This window comes from Ursus arctos, unplaced genomic scaffold (genome assembly GCF_023065955.2).
Source record: "Ursus arctos isolate Adak ecotype North America unplaced genomic scaffold, UrsArc2.0 scaffold_7, whole genome shotgun sequence".
NCBI lineage: Eukaryota > Metazoa > Chordata > Mammalia > Carnivora > Ursidae > Ursus > Ursus arctos.
In genome coordinates this window covers 61610246-61631878 of record NW_026623089.1, presented here as the reverse complement: position 1 = coordinate 61631878, position 21633 = coordinate 61610246, and the positions used below count along the sequence as shown (strand labels likewise).

The 21633-nt window shown below is 38.5% G+C and overlaps 2 long non-coding RNA genes across 2 annotated transcripts in view; one reads left to right on the top strand and one right to left on the bottom strand.

Moving 5' to 3' along the window:
• The window catches only part of LOC123001322 (uncharacterized), a 265092-nt gene that overhangs the window by 192973 nt on the left and 50486 nt on the right, over positions 1 to 21633 (top strand). The window lies entirely within an intron of this gene.
• Positions 1898 to 19878, bottom strand: LOC125282770 (uncharacterized). The gene is made up of 3 exons (XR_007190026.2): positions 19651 to 19878; positions 7237 to 7433; positions 1898 to 6780 (listed from the first exon to the last, which is right to left on the bottom strand). It is a non-coding gene; the product is annotated as an uncharacterized LOC125282770 (long non-coding RNA).

Below are 21633 nucleotides of genomic sequence, written 5' to 3'. Positions count from 1 at the left end.
ACCCAATAAAACAGCTATGTTTAAGGCAAATTTTGCTTCTATTTCTAGCAAAGAAGGAAGTGTAGTGAATGAGATCCAGACGTGCACATGATGCCCCCCACTGGCATCTGGGGATTCAGCAGAAATCTAGGTTCTTTGGTCCTTAGCTACATATTGATGTTCAATTACCCTGTGGCTTGTCAAACAGCATTTCTTCCCTGGAAGAGGCCAATGCATTTATATCAGCCATCCTCCCATTTTATAGATAAGTACGCTGAGGTAGAGTATTCTGCCTGAGCTCAGAAACTCCCTTGTAAATATTTCAGGTGAGAGAATCAGAGATTCATCAGATCTTGGAGCAACTATCTCTGCTCTGTTATTTCTAAGTACTTCTTTATTTCTTCCTCTTAGTTATGTCTTCTATCTCCAAAATGGTAGATAAATGGGTAGGACATGGGGTGAGTTGGTGAAGGATGTCTAGAAAGAAAAGAGGAAAAAATGATGGCAACAATGGCAACACCACCACCAACCGGCGCCTCTTGACTGCTTAACCGTGTGCCAGGCACAGTCCTGCTTTGTGTGCTTGGCACGTATGATGTCATTTTAATTCTCAGGACAAGGTTGAAAGAGCTAATGCAAGTAATTACCTCATTGGAAGAAATCTCATCCTGCTTCCTTCTTTGTCCCCCACACGTCTACACGGCAAGTAGCAAAGCTCGGTGTCCGTGAAGAAGCCATCTAGCATGTGGGGGTGAGAAGGATTCCGGGGATGGAACGATAGCGAAAGGTGTTGGCTACAAGGTCCTTCTGTTTATTGAATTTCTAGGTGTGAATGTTTACTCGGTCTGATTTTTGGCAGGCCTCTGAGGCCTTCGGGCTCTCATTCGGTGCTCTGCTCTGCTTCTCAGTCTCCTCTAAAATGATAGAGAATTTGTCAGACATTTCACCAATCCATCTGCCCCAGCACAAGCAGATTTGAAGGATTATGACTCTCCTTCTTGTGATGCAGCACCGCCAAAGCTCTATTATTTGTGCCGGGGACTCAAATATTAGGAATGAATGGAAGGGGCCTTTGCGGAACTTAATTGGTATTGCCTTCTAAAGCATATTATTTTCAATAACAAATGACCATGTGACTATCCATGCTGGATATATAGCCGGGCTATCACAAGGGGAGTTCATTAGGAAGCTTATGTCATTGTTCTAACCTCATTTCATATGACATAGTATATTTGCATCTTTATTCCTTTTGCGCTGCCAACCCTTGCCTAGAAGCACACCAAGGGACATAAGAGAGGAAACCTGTAGGCCTGAGGGCTTTTGCCTGATCCTGCGGAGTATGCAGGGCCACAGTGACAGGAGATGAGAATGAAGATCTGAGGACCCCAGAACATCAGCCTATGCCCAACTCCTAGTCCCACTGCATGCTTTTACCAATAAAGTCAGATTAAAATGTACGCAAGGCGTGAAGAGATCAAAAGGTCAAAAAACAGAGGGTATGTAAGCAGAGACGGAGCTGACGTTTTTGCTGGGAGGTGGTTTAATGAGTCCCACCAATCAGCTATATGACTTTGGGCAAGTTAATTTCCCTGAGCCCCCACTTCCTCAGTGGGGATAATGCTGCACCTTCTTCATAGGATTATTTTAAGGATTACATGAAATTTTGTGTATAAATTACTTAGCACAGTATATGGTTTATTTTGTGCAGTCAATAATTATTGGACATAATTATTACTATAAAAGAGAAGAATGACACATTCCTTACAAGACTTTTGTGAGGTATAAATGAGAGTGTGTGTGATGGGCCTGGCATCATGCCCAGCATATTGTAAGGCCTAAGGATAGTTAGCTTTTTTCCCTTAGTGCTTGTTATTAAAATAATATGGGGATCCTCAAAGAATGAGGCCTGAGGCTCTGATTTACCATTTTTAGGGTTTTATTATTTGTAAAACCATCTATGATTTACAGACTGTTTTCCAACCTTTAACTCACTGGACTTTCACAAGAAGCTTTTTGCTTCCTTTGCTGAAAATAGGCTTCATCATTCCCCAGTTTTACATAGGAGGAAATTATAACTCACATAGTTTAAGTGGCATGTACAAGTTATGCAGTAGGAGAGAAAGGATCTGAACTCAGGTGTGTAGGACCCCTAAGCCAGCATTCTTTCCATATTACCTCTCTAAAGATCATAGCTCATACTGAACTAACTAGATTGAATTACAAATTTCGGCCTAGCCATTACCTTAAATAATTCATTCAAGCTGTCTTCATGGTTGTATTGATGCAACAGGGTCCATTAGCTGGGTCCCTCAGAGCAGTGCCAGAGTTGAAAAGCAACTAGGAACCAAAAAGCCAGGAAAGTGAATGCCATGTAAAGATTTTTTTTTTTTTTGGAAGATTGCAGTTTGTTTAAAGCAAAAGAACTTACTGGAGATGCAGCAGCAGCAAATCTATCAGCTCCTTGCAGTGTCATCAATCACAGAAGCACAGGGAAAAAAGCAAGCTGGACCCAGTACCCATCCTTGTAAATTATTTTTCAGGAAATCCTGCAGGCTTGGTTTTTTACCAGGAAACAATTACAGTTTAATATAGAGGACCACAGAATTCACATGGAACCGATTTCTATTTCTTTTTGTTCTGCTTACACAAAGGAAATGCAATTTTTCAAAAACAGCAGAGAAATACACAAGTGCTGGACTAATATAGTGGTGCCTGTCGCTTACAACTGAGGGATTGTGTCATTTCTCATTGCCAGTCCTGACAGCTCCTCAAATAAAGAGGTGTCTTAGCAAATTATGTTCTTGATATCACTTACTGAAATGTGATGGCTCCATTTTAAATAATAAAGTGACAATGCAAAGACCCGAAGCAAGATACGAAGAAAGTTTACCATAGCTTAACTGATGGTTCATTATATTGCTCCTGCCATTATCTTAATCTCATATTTTTATCATCTGTCTATAAATGTGCAAAATTAAAAAGCCAGAGGTAATTTTGTGTTTTATCTGACTCCAGAAGAAGAGATTGTTAAATTATCATTGCTTTGATATTAAATAGCTTGAACCTGTACAATGACCTTTGAATATGCAAATGGAGTAGCTTTTTGCAAAAAAAAGGTGCAGTTTGCTAATTATTAAAATGATAAATGAGACAAAAATGGAAGAAAACTGGAATTTACTTTGCAGCAAACCTCATTGAAGGTTTATGTGATAAGGATAAAGAAAATGTTTTATATTTATGTGCAGGTTCAGAAGAATGATTGTCTAGAGCTGTTCAAATCTGTGACTTTGCAGCTGTAATCAAAACCAGCAGGAGAGTTTCTGACTTATATCCCTGGCAGAGAACTCGTAGAATACATAATACATACCCAGAAGAGTTAAGAGAATTTCAATAGTTTCTTAGGTAACAATTTTCATTCTCTGCTCTTAAGATGTTTGAAAAATGAAAGGCTGTAACCCCAAATCAAACAATAATTAAACATCCGACTCCGTTTTTAAATTAGCTTTTTAACACCAACGTGCTCATGAATCTAATGCTCCCAGAAACGAGAGATGAACACAACTTCTAAGAATGATGACATCAGTGGGCACATTTTCCCCAACAATTGACCATTTTAACCTTGAACTGCAATATCTCTGATGTGTAATCGTCAGGATTGGCTCCAGCAGAGAGTGTCCCAAGTATGTTGGTCTTGGACAAGCACCCACGGGGACTTGGATGTGGCATCCCATTTGTTTTCACTCTTGGGGGATGTGGCTTAGGTCTCCAGGCCAACCGTGATTCTGCCATGTCATAATTGTGGAGCCCATTTCCTTTGCAGACTGACAGTTACGGGCACATAACTCTCCAGAAGGCAGTTCTCTTTAGAAGTTCATAGCGAATGGGGAAGGAGGCGCGTTTCCCGACTTCCCATGCCTGATCACCTGAACGCTCTCCACTGCTTTAGCTTCAGTATCTCACGGTGATACAAAATGTGGGCTCTGGAGCCGCTTAGTAGCCGGGTGCTCTTGAATAAGTTCCTTCTCTGTGCTTCAGTTTTCTCAACCATGATAAAGTTTTCCCGTGACACAATACAAAGTACTGTGTCACAAGAACTCAAGTTAGCTGTTAATACTCTGTCGTAGAACCGTCTGGGCCATTGAGAAGGCAATTCCTGACTCTTAGGTCCATCTCAGAAAAATGGAGGTGAATGCAGCCTACACTATGAAAGTGAAGTCTCTTCACAATGAAATGCTGTGAGAAACAGTGAAAGGCAGTGAGAAAATGATAAAAATCCATAATGTTCATTCAGTGCTAGTAAATTCCAGGCATTCTGCAAGTTGTTTAACTATCTCACGGTAATGCCAGGTGTTATGTTGTTTTTAATCCCATTTTACAGATACAGAGAGTTGGTCAGTGAGAGAGGCTGAACCCGTTTGTCTATTACCCAATCGTATGCTCTTAATTACTCTGCTAGAGTGCCTCGCTAGGAGGTAAGGATTGGGAGTTGCAGTGACTTGGGACCTAAACCTACTAATGCCATTAATTAGCTTTGTGACTTGGGATAAATTCTTTCTTTCTTTCTTCTTTCTTTCTTTCTTTCTTTCTTTCTTTCTTTCTTTCTTTCTTTCGGAACTTTATTTTCTCTTTTCATAGAACTTCCTGATCTCTATGGCTTTTTTTCAGTTCTGACAACCTATGATTCTAGGAGAGAATATATTTGGGAGGGGGGTGAGGGGTGAGGGAGAAGGGAAAGCGAAAAGAAAGACTGAGAGGAAGAGATGAGAGAGTTTGGTGTATAACTACAATTGAACACAGTGACATCTTTGTAGCTTATAATGAAGTCAAAAGACTTTCAGATATTTCAGTACATTCATTCTTGTACAATATGTCTATATATCATCACTGTCATTTTATAAATGAGGAAATTGCAATATAGAAAGTTTGTGACTTGCCAAGGTCACATAGCTAAGTCATAGAACCTAGCAATTTTACTGCCAATATGAAACAGCATTCTCTGGATTAGGCTGAAAAGTCAATATATAAAACACTTCTGAAAACTTCTATTGCTTAATAATGCAAATAGTGATGTACTTCATGTTATGCAGTCAAAGAGTTATTTGAAAGATACAAATCAAATGTCTTCAAGTCAAATCCTACTTGTCACTGGCAACTCTTTAATTTCAGTTTGATCTTCAAAGGGTGGTATCTCCTTTAGATTTTTCTCCTGCTTTATTTCTATACTTTGTCTCCAACCTGCATCCAGTTATTCAAAGCACAATGGAAGTTCATATTTAAACGGACCCTGTGGTGAATCCACTAAAAATTCTGTGACTATATATTCATAATGAAATTCATTCATTCTGCTGTAGCTCTTTATGTCAAAGTTTCTATATTTATCAGTGGGGGACAATGGTCTTCTCCTTGTCAAGGTTTTAAAATTTTAATGAGATATCTCGGGACAAACCTTGGACAAGAGTAAGTACATAGGAATCATCATCTCATTTGTAAATATGAGTTTTTGCTAATTAAAGTTTCTTAAAGAAGACAATTTTGTAAACTCATGAATATTCCTTCAATATCATACAGGCTGGATTTTGAAAACTGGTTTTGACGATTCCAGAGATTTTGACAGCAAACAAATTCCACACTATAGACAAACGTAGAGCTGTCCTTAAAGAATGATACAATCAAATCTGTTAGCAGGAATACAATGATGAAGACTCTGGTTTCTATTTTTATCCGAAGCCTGGCTCTATTAATATTTATGCACCTTCACGTGAGTGTGTATATGTGAAACTCCTCTTTTAACAAATCGCAATTGTAAAATAGAATCAGAGAACTCGTCCCTTTCTTCTTCTTTCTTTCTCACTGTTAATTTACCTATTACAGGAGAATTCTCCTTTGAGGAGTTCCATGATGGCAGACAAATTTGTTTCTCAAGTGGAGCGTTGGTTTTTGCAGTTGTGCTGGAGGGGCTGGAGGGGATCAGAATCCCCATTTGCTCCACAGATTCCTGTAAAATTCAACTACTCCCAGTCATACATCTCTCTGATTACTGCTTAGCTATATACATTTTGACAAAGAGAAAAACAGTCTCGGATTGTTAATACCAAAAAGGTTTAAGAGTTTTGTTTTAACTGAAACATGTGGATATATTTATATAGGCTGAACTCCTTTACATATTTTATGCTCAGATTATAATTTCACTTGCTAAATCATTAAGGATAGCTTTAGAGGAAAATATTCTTATTAAAAAGAAAAAGTCCTTCATATACAGGGGAATATATATATGTATTTCCTATAAATGCACGTCTATATTCCTATACACACGTGTATATATGTATTTCTTACACACATGCATGAGCACGCATATGTATCATAAGCATCTACAATGTTGAGTGGAAGATTTTTCTCCAAAATGACTCTGTTAAAACAATCACTTCTCACAAATCTCAGACAGCCGCCGTGTGCTGGGTTTCTAACCTCTGGAGAATACAGCGTTGTGGTTTACTCATGATAACCAGAGATGGTGGAAAAGTCAACGGCTTGGCAGTGGATCACATTTCTGTAATAATCCAATACACATTGTACATTGATTCATTTCAGATTTGGCACAAAATTAAGCAGCAAATATAGACGTTTCTTTAGTCTTCTGACACCAGATTTGACCATGAACTTCACTCAGATGGTACTTTTTCCTTCTTCTCAGCTAATTTCAGTGGGGAGTCAGGAGCCCATTTGCAAAATTTTCAACCTCAAAATATACAGGTTTGGAGTCTTGATTGAAATCCAAATCTCTTGGCGTTTAAGTTCATTTGCCTTTGGCAAAAAAAAAAAAAAAAAAAAAAAAGTCTTGTTTTCAAAAAGAAACAAGTCATAAGAGAACTTTATGAAAAAAGGCTCAACCAGCTGTTTAAAGGGCTATTTTGATGATGTCAGTGCAAGTGAATAAAAAACACATGGATTTAAATTCCCTCAAATTATACAAGCCTTTAAAAATTAAAGGAACTGTGTTGGGCAAATGTGTTTTAGGTTTATTAACTTAGAAATCATTCTTCCATGGTTTCTAAACAGCCTTGTATTGGGGGAACACTACAATTATTTGTTAAACTTAAAGACAAGTGAGAACACGGAACACAGTTCAGGAAGAACCAGGAGGCTTATGTTTGTGAACCCAAGTGGGAGTGGGTCCCTAGCAGCCGGTGAGAAATCACCATCTCCCTCCCCACCCAAATAATACAGCAGTAACAGAGGGAGAACACGCAGTACACTTACAGTTTGCAGCTAACAGTCCTCTGTGATGTTTTATTTTCTGCTTAAATGTTTAATTTCCTATTGTGTACGTAGAGTCCTGGCAATTAAAGAGCTGTTGGATTGATACCAATTGTTGAAAGAGATCTGCCAACCTAAAGGTTTCTTCATGTCTTCTGGAAATCATGGGCTCATTCTTCTAAAACTGAAGACTTTTTCAACTTCCATAAATTGGGCAGGAAGACACACAATAAACAACATTACTTTTCAATTCTTAAGGCAACATGATACCTCTTTGCAAAAAAAAAGATGTGGCAAAGTTTTGACAGATGAATACATCCGTGCATAGACTCCATAGTAAAAGCATTTGGAAAGCACAAATATGCCCCTAGTTATTTCTTGTTCTTAATTTGGGAAAAAATAAGAGTGTATGTCTTCACCTGCTAGTTCCTTGGTCTACTCTAAGCTATTTCCATCAAGACATTGTGGTATGATTTGGGGACTTTGAGTCGAAATAACAGACAGAATTAATCAAATCACAGCTGCCCCAGTGACATCCTGACACACTTTTTGGACAACTATAAAGCACTAGGTTCTGCTTCCATTGTCTTGGGAGATAGAGCAGCCTAATTTTCTGGGCACAATGACAAGACTCTCTCAGAGTGTCTATAGGAGGCTGGATATTTAGAAGTCTGATGGTGGGGAATATAGCTATTATTATTAGTGATGTTCAGAAATACTATGTCTCAAGCTCACTGGTGTAGGTAAGTATTTAGCGTAGCAGTATACAGTAGATGCTTAAGAAATAATAGTCATTATTTGCACATATTATTTTATTTATAATTTGCAACTCTTCTATGTGATAAGTATTTTTATTGCCATGTTGCAGATGAGAAACACAAGATTCAGAGAGGAAATGTGACTTGCTTGAGACCACATAAACTGTTTGAATGTGACACAACAAGAATGAAAGTCATTTCTGTCTAATTCCAAAGTCCATGCTCTTCCAATTAAAAATACCCGGCGCCTGGGTGGCACAGCGGTTAAGCATCTGCCTTCGGCTCAGGGTGTGATCCTGGCGTTATGGGATCGAGCCCCACATCAGGCTCTTCCGCTATGAGCCTGCTTCTTCCTCTCCCACTCCCCCTGCTTGTGTTCCCTCTCTCGCTGGCTGTCTCTATCTCTGTCGAATAAATAAATAAAATCTTAAAAAAAAAAACAACAAACCATCAGAATGACTAAAATTAAAAAGATGGACAGGGGGCGCTGGTTGGCTGGTTAAGTGTCCGACTCTTGATTTCAGCTCAGGTCATGATCTCAGGATTGTGAGACTGGGCCCCACGTTAGGTTCTGTGCTGGGCATGGAGCCTGCTTAAGATTCTCTCTCCCTCTCCTTCTGCCCCTGCCCCCTCACCTCCTCTAAATTTAAATTAAAATTTAAATCAAAATTTAAATTTAAATTAAAATTTAAAAATAAAATAAAATAAAGATGGACAATATGAGAATATGGAGCAATTGGGGTTTGCACACCCTGCTGGTGGGAGTGTACCACCACTTTGAAGAATTGTTCAGATTTCAATTAAAGCTGGATATCCTTATGTCTTATGTTCTCACAATTCTACTCCTAGATATAGCAACAGAAATGTGTACTTAGATTTACCAAATGACATGTGCAAGGATGTTCATAGTAGCATTATTTAGAATTGCCACAACCTGGAAACAACCAAGATGTCCATTAGTAATAGAATGGATATAAAAATTGTTTTATATTCATCCACTGAAGTGCCACACAGGTGTAAGAATGAACAAACAACTACAATCAACCACACGGATTAATCTCATAAACAGAGAGTGGAACGTCAGAATCCAGATTTTAAAAAGTACATTCTACAAGAGTCCATTTATAAAAAATACAAAAATAAGAAAAAGTCATCCATCCTATTAGATGGAGGGATAATGGTTACCCTTGGGAAACCAATAATGATTGGAGTGGATTGTGCTTCTAGTATAACTAGAAATGTTTTATTTCTTGACATGAGTGTTAAATATATGGGTACAATCACTTTGTAAAATTTATTGAGCCGTGCTTATGATTTCTGCACTTTGCTATACAAAGTTTACTTACAAAATTACTTTTCGGTACAAAGTTTACTCTCGCAAATTTAAGGCATGACATCCTCGGGAAGAGGAAAATGAAGCCAGTCTACCATAGAGAAGAGACATCCTGCCACCGGGTGCTGGGGCTCTGCTGATCTCGCTGCAACCAGTTCCAAGCTATGAAAGCATGAGCTCTTTCAAATGAGCTCAGTCTTGGCTTAACATCTGGGCAGAGGTATCTTAGAGAACCAGTGTGTCCCCCAGAAAAGAGGGAGAAGAACACAGTCTTCCTCCAGCTGACGTGCATCAGCCACAGAATACAACTCCAAACATTCACGTGCGACAACATTTTCCAAATACTGAGCCCACAGAAATTCCGGTCAGTTCACAAAGCTCAAGTCCATTCAGTAGACACGGATGAGCATTGTAAAACATGCCTAGCCACCCGGCCTGTTTTGGTGGTCAAGGAAACATGTGCATCTAGTCATGGCAATTTGAGTTGAGTGTTTCCTTTCAAACCTCTTCAATCACCAAGCCTAATAAAAACTTTTCCAGCAAGAGGAGGCAGCCTGCAGTGCATTTTGTTTCTCGACATTGCCTGATTTCTTTTCAGCAGTGTTGAGCATGTGGCCATAGCCTAATTTGCATGGTTTATGCGCACACCCAAGTTTAATTTGGAATCACAAGACCCTAGGGTCCCTGATGCTGAATAACCTGGGACTTCCATCTGTAGCACAGCATATGTTAGTCTGATGGAGTAAAACTGGGCAAGAAATACAAAGCTAATTATAAATGTACGATCAGGATGTTAGGTAAATCACACTTTCTGCACGTAAGTTATGACCGTAGGACACAGTGGCCTTTGGCATGTTTGGTCATCTTCCCATGCTGCCCTCTGCCTGTAAGGACCCAGAGTGGGGTATTGCAGGGAAGGGTAATTTAAGGAATTTTGGAGCCCTTGACAATATGTTGCTACATCTGCAAAGACTATTTTATGCAGGGGCGCCTGGGTGGCTCACTTTGTTAAGTGTCTGACTCTTGATTTTGGCTCAGGTCATGATGTCAGGGTCATGAGATCGAGCCCTGTGTCAGGCTCCATGAAATTCTCTCTCTCCCTCTCTCTCTGCCCTCCTCCCTGTAAAGAATATTTATTTTATCTAAATTCCATGAAACATATACAGACAGATGAACGAAGGCAAAGTTTAACCACAGTTAATATTCAATTGCATCTTATAATTATGAAGCGTCCTAGGGCAGGGTTTTTTAAACTGTAGGTTATAATTCAAAAGTAGGTTATGAAATCTATTTAGGGGGTCAAGTCTAGCACTTTCAAAAATGAAAACAGAAGAGATCAGAAAATTTTAGAATTAGTTGTACGTGATGATTGTCAGTATTGTTTCCAGCAACATTTTTGATTGTTTCATTTTGTGTGCAGGTATGTATGTATGTATGTCAGGGTGTATAATGTGTTTCTTACTGGATGGCAGTTTTTAAAAGTTTGAAAAAACTGCTCAAAGGTGCACCATAAGCAGATATCATATTATAATGACCAAAATCATGTCATTGCAGTCATTTTATAGCTTCTTCATTTAGCAAAACCAATTCCATGCCTGGCAAGTGGTAGGTGCTGACGTGAAAGCAGTGAATAAGGTGTACCCCTTCATGGAACTTGCATTTAGAGAGGAGATGAACTGCACAATTAATTATGGCATTATAATGGTCACAGTGACACTCTGAAACAAATTCAGGGTTGACAAGACTGAACACCAGAAGGATCTGAGAGAGATTTGGGGTAGTGTCAGGAAACCCTTCTAGAAAGAAGTGATCTTTGAGCTGAGATCTAAAATATGAGTCAGAATGAAGTAAGCTCAGTATCAGAAACTTTAAATATTTTAATATAGCCTTTGATTTTCCTAAATTCCCCATTGGTACCTTAAGGTATTTCATGCTTCACTTGGACTCCAGAAGAGCCCCTCCTGATTCTGATAGCATTCTGTTTTATTGATATGTTCTCAAAACTTCCTTTTCATGATCCCTCATTCTACATTCAGATCGACTGATTGCTGCTTTGTACTGTTCATTAGTAGACTTCAGTCTACAAAGTCATCATCCGTGGCATTTTTCAGTGGGTACCTGGAAGGGGTAGAGAGGCAAAGGAAGGCTTCTGAGCCATTGCATGTGTGTGGACCAGCTCTGCTCCCAGCTTGCTTCCTCTCTGAGAGTCCTCCCTCCTTTCAGGGAAGAGTAATACTTGCTTGACCTCACAGGAAACTATCTTCTGCCCATTCACGTGGTCCTTTCTCCAATTTGGGTAATTGAATGCCAAATCCCACGTTACAGATTTACAAACACTGCATTTGTCTGGAGAAATACTTTATAGCCACAGCTTCTGATGGAGTTGGGTAGATGGCAAGCTGTCAATGTGGCACAAGTCACAAATATACCTTCTGAAGAAGGTGAGATCTTATTAGAGAGCTAACTTTTCTTTCTGGGGAAAATTTGTATGGAATTATGATGGTAAGGACTGGGTCAGAGCTGAAGCGTTCTGCATAATAGAGAGTTGACAGCCCCTGGGAGAGATCCAGGAAGCTGTGTGCTGCATAGAAGAAAGATAAGAGAGGAAAACTCTTGGGTCTTCTCTCTTAGTTTTTGGCCTTTGTGGGTTTCCTTTGCTCCTGAGCTCAGCTTTGTATTTAAAGAGATGTTTGTGTCTGATCCATTATTTCCAAGTGTTGGAGCAGGTGTGGTTTTTTTTTTTTCCCCCGTGGTATCTACTTTGACATAATGCCAGCAACAGAAGTCCTTGGTATATTGAAATTGTAAACAGCCACTCACTATACTGTATATCCAAATTATATTTAGCAACAATATATTCTCTTTCTATCATCATCCTTTGCAACAGAGAAAAGGCTGTAATTTCTAGGATAAGTGTTAGAGTTGTAAATCTCAGCAGCACAAGTAATATTGTTTCTTTTCTAGAATATGTGCAAAATCTATTATTAAGGGAATTAGGAGATATCACACTGGTGAACTAGATTAGTCCTCCAAAGCAGTGATTTCCACATTTTGACCAGAGATTACACAAAGACTCTACACTGCAAGGCAGTGGTTCTCTACTCTTCTCCAGAGAAAGTAGAAAACGAAAATGAAGACAATTGTGCTTAGAAAATAAGCTTCCTGTTTTGCCTCCTCTCACTTATCCTGGGGATAATCAAAATTGTTAAGAAATTTAATTTTATTAAAAATAAATGAATTTTATTCATTCACTACGTTTTCAACAAACTTCAGGCAGAAAGAACTCTGGAGAAAGTTTAAAAAGGGATTTTCAAATTGTTTACTATGGAGAATGTAGCGCCTCTATTCCACTGGCCTTCCCCCCAAACACTTTAATGAAGGCTACATTGTTCACTGATACTTCTGCATGAGTGAATTCCTTGTGAGAACCTGAAAAAGATGTTGAATTTTGTGTCTCAGTAGGTGCAAGGTGAAAACAGAGACGTAGCAGTCAGAAGTTGAAAGAAAAGCTCTTTTGTTTACCACCAAAGCAAGAGAATGTGGTAGTTTCTTTTATAGCGACATTAAGGTTTAGCTTGCCTTTTTGTTATACTGACAAGAAATAGAGATATAAATAGTATAAGTTAGCTAGTGTGTGTCACGGGGTCAGCAAGCTTTTTCTGTTAAGGGCTAACCGGTAAAATAATTTAGGCTATGGGGGTCAGAAGTTCCATGTTGAAACTACCCAACTGTCATTTTAGCACAAAAACGACCTTAAACAATGTGAAAATCAATGAATGTGGTTTGTTCTAATAAAACTTTATTTACAAAGACAGACTGTGGGCCAGATTTGGCTTGCAGGGTGTTTGTTTGCCAATTCCTGATCTGTGTAAAAAGGCAAAAACCTTAACAGAGGAAAGGCTGAAGTCTATTGATGCCCACATCAATCTTATGCTTTCCCAATAACTGTTTCTTTGCAAAGCAATTAATGTAATTTTTTCCCCAGTGGTTTGTAAATACTTTAGGGGCAGTATATATTTTCTTTAATCTCTTCAGCAAATAAAAACTTCAGAATGATTTTCAAAACCATTGTGCTTTTTCTTCCCTGATAGTTGTGCTGATGTTACTGTTTTTAAAATAATCAATGCTTTTCCCCAGAAGAAAAACTGTTCATCTGATTGCCATGTGTTATTAAAAATGAAATCAAATGCCTTATAACTAGAAACTAACACTGAAACAAGTCTCATCAGGACACTGCCTGTGATTTAGAAGGATAAGGTGGCATTCGCTTTTAAACCCTTTCCCAGAGAATCCAAAAATATGTCAGAGACTTGTATGTTCATATAATATTTAAAAACTCATACTTGTTTTCCAGTTAGTGTAGTCCTCACTTTATAGCTACAAAGGACAGTTTTAAAAAGCCAGTTCACAGACTCATGGAGCTAGAGGGGGCCTTGGAGATCATTGGTCAACTCAGGAGCTAGTGCTTCCATTGGACATCCCACTGTCCCACACCTGCTTGCATACTTCCACTAATGGGAGTCTCTGCCCCAGAGTAGCACTTTTTTTTTTTTTTCTGGTTGGCTCTTTGTCATTCAAGATGTTATTAGCGCATTTAGGCAACATTTGTCTTACTCTAGATTTTTTCTGCCTACTGAGACAACAGTCCTTTTGACTCTCATCATTTTCCCCCAGGAATAATCCTTCATATATTTGAGGATAGCTACTTGTCTTTATGATTATTTATTTCCCAGGGCCACATGCCACCAATTTTTTCCAAACTCCCCATCTAGGGTAGTTGAGGAGTCTCAAATTTAGATGTCGACAAGGGCGGGAGATCGAATGTAAACAAGTTGAGAGCATGTTGGACAGGACTGAGGTGAACCAGAGAGGGAATGCTACCTGGCACCCACCAGTTGTGTGAAAGTCAGGGCCAGGCTTATTGGGGAGATTTTAAAAGAACCCAAGGATCAAGATTTCTATTTGAAATCTCCCAATTTTTAAATGTTGGCAACTAATTTTTAGAAAAATGTTTGAACACTCTGTAAGCCAAACAAAACACATCTGTGGGCCAGATTTAGTTTGTGAAATGCTAGTTTAAAACCTTAAGCTTAGAGTCATTTTACCATCCTGGTTGCCACATTTTGTACACATTTTTATTTAGTCAATTGTAACTTGAGGAACGTTAACCCTTGAAAAAAGGGAGAGAATTCCTTAATTGAAAGGTAAACAGAGAAACAGTAACTTCAACACAGATGAGCATCAGAGATCAACTTTACTGCATAATCAAAATTTAGGTTATATGTAACATAAGGTTAAGTTTTAACTTTTTAACCATTGTCAACTCTTAAAGTAGAGACATGTGTTAACAGTTGATGTGATAGGTCGACAAGAAAACATATTGCTCTTGTCTAGAAGAGGTCTCCTAAAAATGGGAATAAAAAACTAAAGGAATATAATATAAAACCATTACCAGACCATATGTTTGTGATATAAAATGAGGCATTTTCTTGCCAGGATATCACATAACCGTGGCACACTGCCATCAGCCTCACTCTCCCCACCATGAAAGAGAGAGAGAGAAGAGAGATTCTACAGACATTCTTGGGAGAAACTGGGCTATAGTTTTATTATAAGTATTTAATTTATAAAATATACTCCTGGAGTTCAGTGCCACTAACCAAAGTAAATAATTATATCATCAGGCTGAGAGGATATTGTTTTGTCATTGATAAGTCTGCCCTTTCCATGACATGTTGGCTTGCTGATTTTAGAAAGACTTATCTGGAATACATTTTTGTTCCTGTGCTTTTTGCCCTCTGTTGTATGTTCTGATTTTCAAGCCAGTTTGCCCCTTCCCCCTTATTTCCTCAAGAATCTGTTAGGAACTTAATTGAAAGGATGGAATGAACACTAAGCTCCAGCTGGACAGCCCCTGGTGTTAAGGTCAATCTACCATCACCTTATCTAATTGCTGACCTCTTCCTCAAGGAAAGGGTGGTCTTGGATGATTCTGCAAGTCAGTTGCTGCCATAAAAGTTTCTTTGTCCAAAGCTGGCAGCTTAGAGAGAGGGAGAAAAAGCAGAGCAGCTCTGTGGAATATTGTATACACTGTGAATCCATTAATTTTAAAATTGCCTCTCTTTCACAGTTCAAACAAACATCTTATAAAAAACAAATTCCTGGCAATAGAGTTCTGAATATTCTAGAACATATTATTAAGTTAAAAATTTAGACATTTCTTCTAGATGCATATTAAGAACATAGTTCCAATAAAATATTGAAGTTATATTGTAAGACAAACTGATTTTAGAATTTAGAGTATTTTGTTATTCCTGGAACTAGTCTTTGTGATTATTAAAAAAAAAAAAAAATGCCAAGGAAAACTTTCCCCTCAACTAGTAGAGATTAAGAGATTAGACCTTCGTAGACTTAAATTACTTACTTCTCTAGCCAGACAGTAATCAAAGCAATACCATATATAGTTACAATATACAGTTCACCTATTGGTTGGAACCTAGAATTAATTACACTGAATCTAATACTTAAAAGGAAAAATACTCATCTTGTTTATGTTAACACTTCTGAAGAAATTTAAACCAATCAAGGAAAATAAATAACATCTAGACAACTTAAAAAGCCAGACCGTTGTCTTTATTTTCACTTTACTACTACAAATAAACCTAGTTACCCCACAGCATTTACCTTTTTAAAGGATATTTCTCCAATGCACATTATAGGATACAGTCCTTGAATGTTTAGATTTTGCTTTCCAATGTGTGTATTTAAATTAATCAACTTCAAAATGTAACAAGCTATTTCCTACAAACTTTGATACCTCAAGACATTGTATTAATTGCATTGTATAACTTCCATCTCCCTGAATGCCACCCTCCAATTTTGTTCATCTCAGACTCTGAAAACTTCTCTTTTGCTGCTTATGAAACAGTTACTGTCCTGAATGAAAGTGTTTTTAAAAATGTTGTAAAGTATAGGCCATTTTAATGTACAGTTTATATGGATTAGTAGAAGCTTGCCCACATGCTTCTCTGCATTTTAGGAGCATATTATTCTAAAGTGCTGGAGGTAAAATAAGCCATGACATTTCCTGTTTCGTGTGCTAGTGCCAAGACATGACTTTAAACACTAGCAGAATATCTGATCCAAATGACAATGTCATTGAGAAAGACTTCCAAGTCGATGTCTCTAAAGTTATACAAATTACAAATCACATATATTTACACATATATATATACACATATAATACATCCATATGTAGGACTATGTAATATGCAGTTAATTAAAAACTTTTGCTTTGTGAAGAACCTTGTTAGAATGAAAAGGCGAGATACTGACTGGGAGAAAATATTTGTAAATCACATGTCTGATAAAGGACCTGTGTCTGGAATATGTAAAGAACTCTCAAACACAACAGTAAAAGAAAAAAACAAAACAAAACACCACCACCAAAAACCTCTCAAACAATCTAATTAGAAAATGGGCAAAAGATATGAAAATATATCTTACCGAAGAAGTTATACAGATTGCATGGCAACTAAACATCTAAAAAGATGTTCAGTGTCACTAGCTATTAGGGAAATGCAAATGAATCCATAGTAGATACCACTGTATACCTATTATAACAGCTAAAATGAAGAATTGTGAGAATACCAAATGCTGCTGAAGAGGCTGAAAAACTGGATTTCTCCTACATTGTTGGTAGGAATGTAAGATTGTACAACCACTTTGGGGAATTATTGGGCATTTTCTTGAAAAAACTAAACACATGCTTACCACACAAGCCAGCCATTGCTTTTCTGGGCATTTATGCCAGAAATAAAAACTTATGTCCACACAAAAATTTTATTTGTAACTGCTCAAAACAGGAAACGAAATGTCCTTCAATAGGTGGATGTTTAAACAAACTGTGGTATATCCACAACACGGAATCCTACTCAGCCATAAGGAGGAATGGATTGGTGATACAAGCAAGAACTGGGATGGAGTTCAAGGCATTATGCCTCATGAAAAAAGCCAGGCCCCAAATGTCCCATACCATATGATTCTGTTTATATAACACTTTCAAAATGACAAAATTGTAGGGATGGATAACAGACTAGTGGCCGTTCGTGGTTAGGGATGGTAGGAGAATGGATGGTGGTTGTGACTATAAGGCGATAGCATGAGGGAACTTACTGAGGTGATGGAATAGCTCTGTGTCTTGACTGTCACGATGATTACATGAATGTACAGATGTGATTCGATGAGACAGAATTTACACACAATTGTATCCATGTCAACACCTGGTTTTGACATTGCCTGTACTATAGTTATGTAAAATGGAAATAGGCTGAAGCATGCCTGGAATCTTTCAGTATTTTTGTAACTTCTTGTAAATATATAATTATTTTGATATAAAAATTATCTTTAAAAGCCTCCAAGTGTTATGTAGAATCTATAGACTATGTATTAATTATTTTTAACTGGTGAAAAACATTGTTTTAATGAGTTTAAACGCATGTTAAGAGCCTGGGTTTTGGTGTCAAATAGGCTTCAATCTCACTCAACCTTTTCATTTACTAGCCATGGGTCATGGAAAATTACTTATTGTCTCAAATTCTCAATTTCCTTTCTTGTTAATATATAGCCAAGGGAATAATAATGATACGTACCTTATAGCATTTTTACAAAGATTAGAATGAGATAATATATGTGTTGTTCTTAGCACAGTGTCTGACATCTAAATATACCCCAATAAATGAGAGTTGAAATTATTTTCTTTCTTTCAGACCCTCATAGAGCTCTGCACTAATTCTTTATTTTACTGCTGTATTTAAATTGATATATATTTATGACTTGACTCTACAGCTCTATGGGAAACTTCGTGAGCTCAAAGGACTGAGTTATACTTTAGATGCCATTACCACCTAGTAAATTACTGTGTAAAGTTAAGCTATTAATACATGCTGATCAAATGCGTAATCTGCATTGTACGATCCAGTGGGCACTTTTCAGTGTTTCCTGGACTAATTTCTCAGCAGCTGTTGAGACAGTTGACCACTTCCCCATTTTAAACCCTGCCTTGAACTGAACTGTGTCCCCCCCACCCAAATGCCTATGTTGAAGCCCTAACTCCAATGTGATGGTATTTGGAAATGGGACCTTTGTGAGGTAATTACCTTTAGATGATGTCATGAGGGTTGGGCCCCCATGACGGGCTTAGTGCCTTTATAAGAAGACATGCCAGAGAGCTCTCTCTTCATCTCTCTGCACTATGGGAGGATTCTGGGAGGAAGCAGCCAACTGCAAGCCAGGAAGAGAGCTCTCAGCATGAGAAACTGATCATGCTGGCACCTTGATGTTGGACTTCCCAGGCTCCAGAAATGTGAAAAGTAAATTTTTGTTACTTAAGCCACCTAGTCTATGGTTTTTGTAAAGGCAGCCAAGCAGACTAATACAAATCCCTTTTGTCCTTTCTTATGACACTGTTTTCTCTTTGGTTTCTCTTTTATCTCACTGGCTAATTCTGCTTAGTCTCCTTTGCTTCTCTACCAGCTTTAAGGATTAGAACTCCTCTGTGCTCTCTTCTAAGATTTTTTTCTGTTAACTCTGTGCTTCCTTCTTAAATGATCTGATCAGTTGCCAAAGTTCCAGCTATTATCTCTAGCATAGTAATGTCCACATTCATATTTCTAATTCACACTTTGCTTCTGAGCTCCAGACTCATATGTCTAAATTTCCACTGGGATGTCTTACAGTCATCAATATGTCTAAAACGAAACTCTTCTGGCAGGAAACAGAAGTTTAAATAAAGGATCTATTTGTAAAATTGTGGACAGTGTTTAGAAAGTGCAACAAAGGTTGATACATTATTGTAGGCCTAGTAACAGCGGGAAGCTATTAGCACTCCCAGGTCCATAGGACAGGAGAAGGGAGTGGTTACAAGAATCCAGAATGAGAGAGAGAGAGAGCACGTGAGACAGACATGGAGGGAGAAAGAACACACAAGAACTGCGTGGAAAGGGGTGTCTGAGAAACAGTGGGACAAGGCCAACCCAAGAAAACCCTGCAGGAAGAGATTTCTTTCCTTGGCATGATTCCTGCTCGGTTTGCCTCTCTTCAACCTCATTGCAGGCACTCTTCTCCTCAGTCGGCATAGCCCAGTTACGCCGGGCCGGTCTCGTACCATGCCACATGCCACACCTCTTTTCGCAGTAGGTTCTTATACTCCCAGCTCCTTCTGGCCGGAACACTCAACGCAACCCCAGTACTCTTGCAATGGGTGTATTATTTTTTTATTGCTGTGTAACAGATTACACAAAGTTAGCATAAAATAACAGATATTACCTCATAGTTCCAGTGGGTCGAGACTCCGGGCATGCTACAGTTAGACCCTCTCCTCAAGGTCTTACCAGACTGCAATCAAGGTGTCAGATGAGCGGCATTGTCACTTGCAGCATAGGAAAGAATCTCACAGAGGCACAGTTCAGTTCCTAACAGAGTCTGTTCTTTGCCGATTTCAGCTTCTGGTGGCTGTCAGCACTCCATGACTTGTGCCACGACACTCCAGTCTCTGCCTCCACGGTCACATGCTGCCTCTTCCTCTTTTCTGTGTCTTCTCCTCTTCTCTTCTGTGTCTCAAATCTCCTTCTGCCTTTTTCTTATAAGGACATTTGTTATTGGATTCAGTGTTCACCTAATAATCCAGAATGATCTCCTTATCTCCAGATTCATATGGAAAGATCCTTTTTCTAAATGAGACAACATCACAGGCTCTGGGGATTAGCAGGACATAGCTTTCGGGACCCACCATCCAACCCACTACAGGTCAGTTGCTTGCATGTGGGATCCCATAGGTCCTCCATTACATGCTCCACAGCATCTCGCCCCTTAGCATAATCACAGTTACGACCACCTGTTCAAGGTCCATTGTTGGTCCACTAGAGCACACCTCCCTACAGGTAGGAGACCTAACTGCCTTGTTCACAGCCATGTTCCCAGCACCCAACATGGATTAAATACGTGAAAAGTAGTTTGTTTGTTTGTTCTCAAACCAGCTGGGTCATTGCTTTCTCTCCCACTTTGCTGGGTACAAATAGCCTAAGTCATTAGTAATGAAAGTTCTTCCCACTAATTGTGAACTTGTCATCTCTCAAGCTCTCTCATTAAAAAAGTATTCATATTCTGAACTTAAATGAAGATATTTCTCTTCTAGTGCATTGCTTTACTTTAGGAACCTCAGACTAATCATTGTGTAAGAGAAGGTTGACATATAGATGATGCAACTCAGCTTCTTTACTATATAGTCCATTGCATATAAACGTGGCCCAAGACACTGTATCGACTTTAACAGCTCAGTTCCGTTAGGCTGATAAGATTCCTTTTTACAGTAAGAATATTTAATCCTTTCAAGTCTGAACTCTGTCTTCCTACACGCTGTGCCTCATACACTGCTGAATGCAGAAGTGGTACTCAGCGAATAACAAATAACAGCTACAATGATGATTGTAATGCATACCGTAATATTGTTACTAGAAATATAATTATGTGAACAGACAATTTACAGAAGAGAAGGGACCTCAGAGCCCTTGTGTTGTCAATCTGGCCTCTCTCTTAATCAGGGATAATAATAATAAAGATACCCCCCCCATCTGCAGTCAGCTTGTCAACATAGCGATATTTATAGAACGCTGTATATAACAATGGCGTCTCCATGCAGATGGATTAAGATCGCGGAGCAGCTGCAGATGGCTGTTCATTAACTGAAAGAAGAAAATGAATCTGAACAAAGGCACTTATGGAACCCCTAATTTATTAGTGCTGTAATAGGGAAGAGGAGCTCTCTGGAATGGTAACTGAGTAAGACTGGTTACAAAGATAATTGTGAAAACAAGACACAGATTCAGTACAACATACAGGGACATTTTATTGCCTGTAAGTTCTGTAGAATTACAAGGTCAACAGATATCAGACTCAACATCTAATCCTTCATATTTATTAATTACATTCAACAAAGCACTTGCCATCAATCTACAGACTGAAGCTCGATTAATATCCTGTCACAAAACCTGCTCAATTTGTCCAGAGAGAGGCTAAGATTTCTTTTACTTCTCTGTTGTATTTAATATAGCGTGTGCATACACACACACACACACACACACACACAGTCCCCAAATAATCTGACTGTGGTCCTCAGAGTGACTTCCAAACATTCCAGGATTATTTTTTTTTTTTTTTAAGATTTTATTTATTTATTTGACAGAGATAGAGACAGCCAGCGAGAGAGGGAACACAAGCAGGGGCAGTGGGAGAGGAAGAAGCAGGCTCATA